At 39.4% G+C, this 7,050-nt stretch overlaps 1 non-coding gene across 1 annotated transcript; it reads right to left on the bottom strand.

Moving 5' to 3' along the window:
- Nucleotides 1–6,013: 6,013 nt before the first annotated feature.
- LOC116132389 lies at nt 6,014–6,120 on the bottom strand. The gene has a single exon (XR_004128403.1). It is a non-coding gene; the product is annotated as a small nucleolar RNA R71 (small nucleolar RNA).
- Between the last annotated feature and the right edge of the window lie 930 nt (nt 6,121–7,050).

The following is a 7,050-nucleotide window of genomic DNA, read 5'->3' as shown; positions in this document are numbered from 1 at the left end:
AGCTGGGGAATGTCCCCTTTCCCACCTGGTTTAGTCCTTCTTCGCTTCTGCACTGACTCCGATTGGCACTACTCCTTTATTTCCTTCATCGATAGCACTTTGAATTCACTCGTCATCCTTTCTTTCGCAAGGTACAATTCTTCAACAGTTAGTGGATGGCATACAATTTGTCACCTCGGGAACCTAACTCAACAAAGGGCCTTGCCGCGAATCTCCTCGCTTAACAACTGGCAGTAGTTCCTCTCCTCCTTTGATAAAGCGAGAATCACTTGGCTCCACTCCTCAGCACGAAGACCCGAAAAATGTCTGTTATAGTTGAGGTTTGCAAAAGAAGACACAATGAGATTCAATACTTAACACTTAAAACTGAAACCAAGCCTCATCACATGTCATCTGCTAGAAGAAGGGGATGCTCTTGGCTCCTCCTGCTCCAAAAACCATCTCGTCGCCGACAAAAAAATACCCGTCCTTCCACTTTTTTCATAAGTCTTCAGCCTAGTTACCAAATGCTTCCAGCAGTGCTAAAGCATGAACAGGTACCGGCCTCGCTTCTTATCATGCTCTTTCAAGTAATACGAATAGACCAGATCCATTGCCCTAAACTTCACCCCCAGCCGAGCACTTAAACATTTGAACGACATGAGCAATCGCTAGACGTTCGGCATTAGTTGGCTCGGGGTGATACCATAGTGGCTTAACACTTCACGCACTAGCCAAGGAATAAGGAAGCTGTAACACCTACTGAAAACTAGTACAATGCATGCATAAATACAATATAAAATTGGGCCCAAAGTTTCTTTTCATTAATAATACATATGTCTTTTATACACAAATATTACTGTTTACAAAAGTGCATTTTAAAAGACAAAATAGGGGAACAGTGTAGCTATTGCTCCTCGCGCGCCGACGCCCCTCCAACCGCATCATCACCTAGAACCTGCATCCACAAAGGAAAATAACGGGGTGAGCACAAATAATGCTCAGTAAGTAAAACTCTCTAACTGTCTGTCCCCGTGTGTGACTCTTAATTCTTTCCTTTTCTAATTCTGTTTCTATTTCTGTTTCTAATAACATCATGGCCTCATCTTACCGGAGGTACGGCCGGATGGCGTTCACACAGCACCATCTCACTCTCTATGGCTATCGGGTGGAATTCACACAGTACCAACCCTTTCTTAGTGACTACCGAGTGAGGATCACAAAGCACCAACTCGGTTCCTCCTAACTATCGGGTGGAGATCACCTAGCACCTACCCGTTCCTCATGAATTTTGGGTAATGATCACCAAGCATTTACCCGTCTCTAGTCACTATCGGGTGATGATCACAAAGCATCAACCCGCTTCTACTAGCCGTTGGATGATGATCACAAAGCATCAACCTACATATCTCTTAACTAATCGGGTAGTGTCCAAAGCATCTACCCTTTCTCATAAATTTTGGGTAAAGTTCACCAAGCATTTACCCATCTCTAGTCACTAGCGGTGATGATCACAAAGCATCGAACCATCTCAAGGGCTATTCGGATGATGATCACAAAGCATCAATCCGATTCCATAACGGTTGGGTGATGATCACAAAGCATCGTCCCAACTATACTACTCTTCTAACTCATTCATTGTAGCATTTTTTCAATGCTCTCTACCCTTAGAGTAATTTTACTCGCTAAGCTCTCTACTCATAGGGTATTTCTATACACAAAGTTCCTACTCTTCTTAGGTCACTTGTCAATGCATATAACAATGCACATGGATGATTCATCTCTACTAATGCACTTGTGAATGCCAACATGCAATGTTGCAAGAATTAAGGTCATTACTCACACTCAATTCTCTATGCATTCATCAAAAAAAATCATGGGCACTAAAAACTCTATCATAGCCATGAATCTAAAACTTTTCCTAACCATCCAAAATGGGGAAAAACCCCTCACAAAGCCATAATAACCTGTCAATTAACACACTTCCAAAAAGGGTTCCATAACACCATTCAATTCCATCTCAACTACCTTGCCAATCCAACAACCCATTTCTCATATTTGCAAAGTAATAACATTCACAAAGCCTAAAATCTCTATTTAATCCCATACATGCCATATTACATGTATACACATACATACATCAAATCTATCAAACCAATCAAGAAATTCATAAATCTCAACTTGGGTGGGTTTTACTTACTTGCTATGGAGAGACTTCACCAAATCTTCTTTCCACTTGGTTTTATTGGCTTTCTCTCTACTCTTAACCAAAAGAATGAAAACCCTACAACCAAAATGAGCTAAAATCTGCAAATCACAAACAATTAAGGAGAAATCCTTACTTAGGAAGCCTTAGGTTGCTTTCTATACCCCAAATCACTTCAAAACCCTTGGAAATCCTTGATCAAAAGAAAGAGAAGTTGAGGGAGAAGAATGAAGGGTTGCGTTTTTGGAGAAGAAGAATGAGGGTTTCTTTGATTCTAATTCCTTTTAATGAAATATAAACACAATCATTCCCATTTTGCCCTTACTCTCTTTGGGAATTCCATCTATATCCTTTGATCCATTACAAACTCACCCCCAAATCAACACATTCTCCATGAAAAATCCTTACAATAACTCCCCACTTTTCCTGCTAATTAGGGGTAGAAAGGTCAAATTGTCCTTAGGGAAGAAATGTCTAAAACTCAACCAACATGAATTTCGGCCCGTCGCCGCGGCGAAGAAACCTTGTGCCGCGGCGAAACTGTCCAGAGAGTTACCTTGGTTCAACCCATCTTCGCCGCGGAAGATTCTTCTCTCGCCCCGGCGAACCTTGGTTCAATAGATTCTTCTATTTTCAACCAATTCAGGGCAATTCAACATAACACTCAAACAAACAAATATAACAAAAACCAACTCGATTAAGGGCGAAAGAGGAAACAATAACAACGTACCTCAAGTGGGGCGTTACAGAAGCGCATCCCCTCCACCAAAATCTGCTCATAGATTGTTGTCTAACGGGGCATAAAACAATCAACTCTCTCGTGCCGGCTCGGCACCTCCTCTTGACAGAAACTGGTATCATGTACAGATACCTAAGCTTCTAAGCTCCACCGGTTCAATCTGTGATGGAGGATTATCAGCTAACATCCTTATCTCGGGACGACTTACTCATCCCATCAATGCCCCTAGTTGATGAAATCTCACTGTCGTTGGCCGGCCCACGTTGGTGGTCTCTTCCCACTCGATCATCACTAGACCCTTCGTCGATGATCTCATTGCTTGGCTCTACCTCAGTTCCGCTTGGCCCATCGCCAAGACGAAAGGCGATGCCACCCCTCTGGATGGAGCTGCCTCATCCCTTTCGGGCTCACCACCATGGTCAGTGTACCTTCATACACATTCTGTAACGCCCACATGTAGGTACGTAATTTAATTATGCTCTTATACCTTTAGTTGATTTTTTTGCTAAAGTTATTTTGAGAAAATGTGAAGAAATGCATTAAGGGTAAAATGGTTCTTCACTCAAATAGTTGAAAAAGTGGGGAGTGAAAGAGAGAATTTCATGGAGAATGCAATAAAAAGAGGGCATTATGGTAATTGACTAAGGGACATAGATGGAATTTTAAAGAAAATTCAAGGGCAAAATGGGAAAGTATGGATATTAATATGAGATATTAAAGTTCAAGCAAAAAGACCCTATCATTCTCTACTCCATCTCACGCCACTTCACTCTTAATTCTCTCATCTCTTCATCAAATTTCCAATGGATTTTAGAGGACCTTTGGTTGGATTTTGGTAGAGATTTGATCCTAAGCACCCAAAGGTAAGAATTCTTGCAATAGATGTGAGATTAATTTTTAAAGTGTTGAATTCTTATAGCGTTTATGCTTAGGGTTTTAGAGAAAGAACAAGTCTACCAAAGAAAGAGAGATTCTAGTGGAATTACTCAAGCACAAGGTAAGTGATAATCTGAGGATTATGCTATTTTATTTAAGCTTTTAGGTCGGATTTTAGATACTTCTTAGTTCATTTATGCCTGAATTTCTACTTAATTCTTTACATTTTGTGTTTTAGGCAAAAATGGACATTTTGAGCAAATAATGAGCGAATCAAAGTTTCTAGACTCAGAAGTAAGCGGATCTCAGAAGTTGGGAGAGTTTTGAAGCAGAGTAAAGCACTATGAAGCTTGTTTCCATGGGAGAGCATCGAAGATCGAAGATTCAAGCAAAGAAGTAAGCGGAGGACAATTCTATAATTTTAGAATTCTTCATGAAGATTCGCCGCGGCGAAGTTTATTATTCGCTGCGGTGAAATGAGTTACGCACAAGAGTTAATTTTACTTCGTTGCCGCAGCAAGATTTCTTCTTCACCGCGGCGAAGTTTGAAATTTTCAGTTTCTTTAAAACGCACAGTTTCATTTTTAGGCAAAGTCTTAGGTTTTTGGAGGAGGTATAAAAGGAAAAGTTTGCCATTTTGAGAGGGAGCCGTGCTTTTCTTAGTCTATAGCAGCTTTTTCATCTTTTTTAGTTTAGATTTGACGAAGTTGAGTTGAAAAGTGAGAAGATTTGGGATTGAATCTGGTGGATTCTTCAACTAGGAGAGATCTCTTGTATTTTCTCTTATTTCAATATGTTGAACTTTGTGTTTATTGTTTTTCTTGCTCGTTGTATTGATTTAGCTATGAACTAACCTATTTTGGGTTAGGGTTTGATGTAGTTCGGATTTCCGTGGATTAAATAATTGATTTTTGTTATTTTCATATGCTATTGCATGGTTTGTGTGGTTATTTTGATTTTATTGCTTTTATTTGATGAACATGATGAGATTGAGAAATGAGTCATGTTAAGCTTCTTGGGTAATCACCATTATAGTATTGAATACTAGAGATAAATTTAAGAATCAATGAAATCAATCTAGGATTCCATGTGCTTAATGAGCTTTGAACTATTAATCTTCAAATTGTTGGGTGCGGAAGTTTAATAGGGAAAAGTAGGAAAACATAGCTTGAGAAGGTATGTTTTACAATTTAGAGAATTCGATTTACAATCAATGCATGTGAATATGGAAATAGCATAATCCATAGGTTTAATCCATAGAGTCTGAATGAAGTCAAAACCCTACCCGTTTGTTTAAATTGATATTACCTTGTTTTTAATATTTCTTTCATAATTTAGCTTTGAGCATTTAGCAATTTTTGTTTTAGTTTGAAGTTTAATTTTCTCCCATTAATCCAAACAAATTTGATTGCTCCAACTTGAAAACAGTAGAAAACTTAGTGCTTAGCAACCAATCCTCGTGGGAATGATACTCACTCATCACTTTATTACTTTGTGCGACTAGTGCACTTTCTATTTATGCATCTTGTAGTTACAATGCATCAAGTTTTTGGTGCCGTTGCCGGGGATTGAGTTTTGTGTTAACATTAAAATTTTCTTGTGTTAGCTAGATTGGAGCTTTATTTTTGCTTACTTATTGTTTGTTTAATTTTTTGTTATTCTTTTAGGTTGGTTTGTGATCTTACTCTTTCTATTTTTCTGTGTAGTTTATGCAAAGAGCAAGACGTTAGCCAGTGGTTCTTATTGATCCTGAGATTGAAAGAACCACTAGAAAACTTAACAGAGAAAGAAGAGACACTGAGGCTACAGTGGAACCAGAAGTCATAGTTGTAGAGATGGCAGAAAGTAGAACAGTAAGGGAGTTTTCAGTTCCCTCAGTTGATGGCAGTGGGTCAAGTATCACTAGACCAATAGTACAAGCCAACAACTTTGAGATAAAGTCAACAATCATCCAGATGATCCAACAGTTGGTACAGTTCAGGGGAGATTTGAAGGAAGATCCAAATCTACACATTGCCAATTTTTTAGAGATTTGTGATACTTTCAAGTCAAACGGAGTGTCAGATGATGCCATCAGATTGAGACTATTCCTATTTTCATTGAAGGATAAAGCTAAGGGATGGTTAATGGCATTACCAACAAGAACAATTACAACATGGAACGATTTAGCACAGAAGTTCCTGACCAAATTCTTTCCTCTAGCGAAATCAGCAAAGCTGAGAAATGATATCACATCGTTTCTATAGGAAGAGTCGGAATCATTGTATGAGGCTTGGGAGAGATACAAAGAATTACTGAGAAGGTGTCCACATCATGGGTTGCCAGTTTGGATGCAAGTCCAAACATTTTATAACGGATTGATGGTGAATGTGCAAACTATGGTGGATGCAGCATCGGGAGGAGCACTGCAAAGTAAGACTCCAGAAGAAGCTCACGAGTTACTTGAAGTTCTGGCAAGCAACAATTATCGAAGACCTAATGAGAGGGTGCAACCGAAGAAATCTATGGGTCTTCATGAAGTTGATGCATATACAGCCATTTCAGCCCAACTAACAGCACTTCAGAAACAGTTGGGAAATATGCAGATAAAATCTATTCAAGCTCCTCAACTAACTTGTGATTTTTGTGCAGGTAGTCACGTGAGTAGTGAGTGTCAAGTAAGGAACACATTTGCTTCATCATCATCATCATCATCGGAGCAGGTTAACTACTTGGCAGGAAATCAGAGGCAACCAAACAATCCCTATTCAAACACATATAATCCGGGTTGGAGGAATCATCCAAATCTGTCTTGGGGCAATCAGAACCAGCAAAACAATCAATGGAACCAAAGAGCATTGCCAACTAACCAAACAGGGGTGAATAATCAACCAGTAGACCCAAGAGTGACAAAATTTGAGGACATGTTTGTGAAGTTTACGCAAGTGACCACAGGTTTTATGAATGAGACGAGAACGAATTTCAGAAATCAAAGGGCGTCCATTCGGAATCTGGAGGTACAGATGGGGCAATTGGTTGAAACACTAAATGAGAGACCATTGGGGTCTTTACCAAGCAACATAGTGACTAACCCACGTGAGCAAGCAAATGCAATATTTTTTAGGAGTGGGACAATTTTGGAAAAGGTGGAGCAAGCAGGGAAATAAGAAAAGCCACCAAATGAAAAGGAAGAATCTGATGAGGAAGTAGATGAAGAGATAGTTGTTGAAGAGAAACCATCTAATTCTAGGGAAGAAGAACGGAAACAGGA

Source organism: Pistacia vera, unplaced genomic scaffold, assembly GCF_008641045.1.
Source record: "Pistacia vera cultivar Batoury unplaced genomic scaffold, PisVer_v2 Contig100, whole genome shotgun sequence".
NCBI lineage: Eukaryota > Viridiplantae > Streptophyta > Magnoliopsida > Sapindales > Anacardiaceae > Pistacia > Pistacia vera.
The sequence above is the reverse complement of the archived record's forward strand: the minus strand, read 5'-3'. Positions and strand labels throughout refer to the sequence as shown.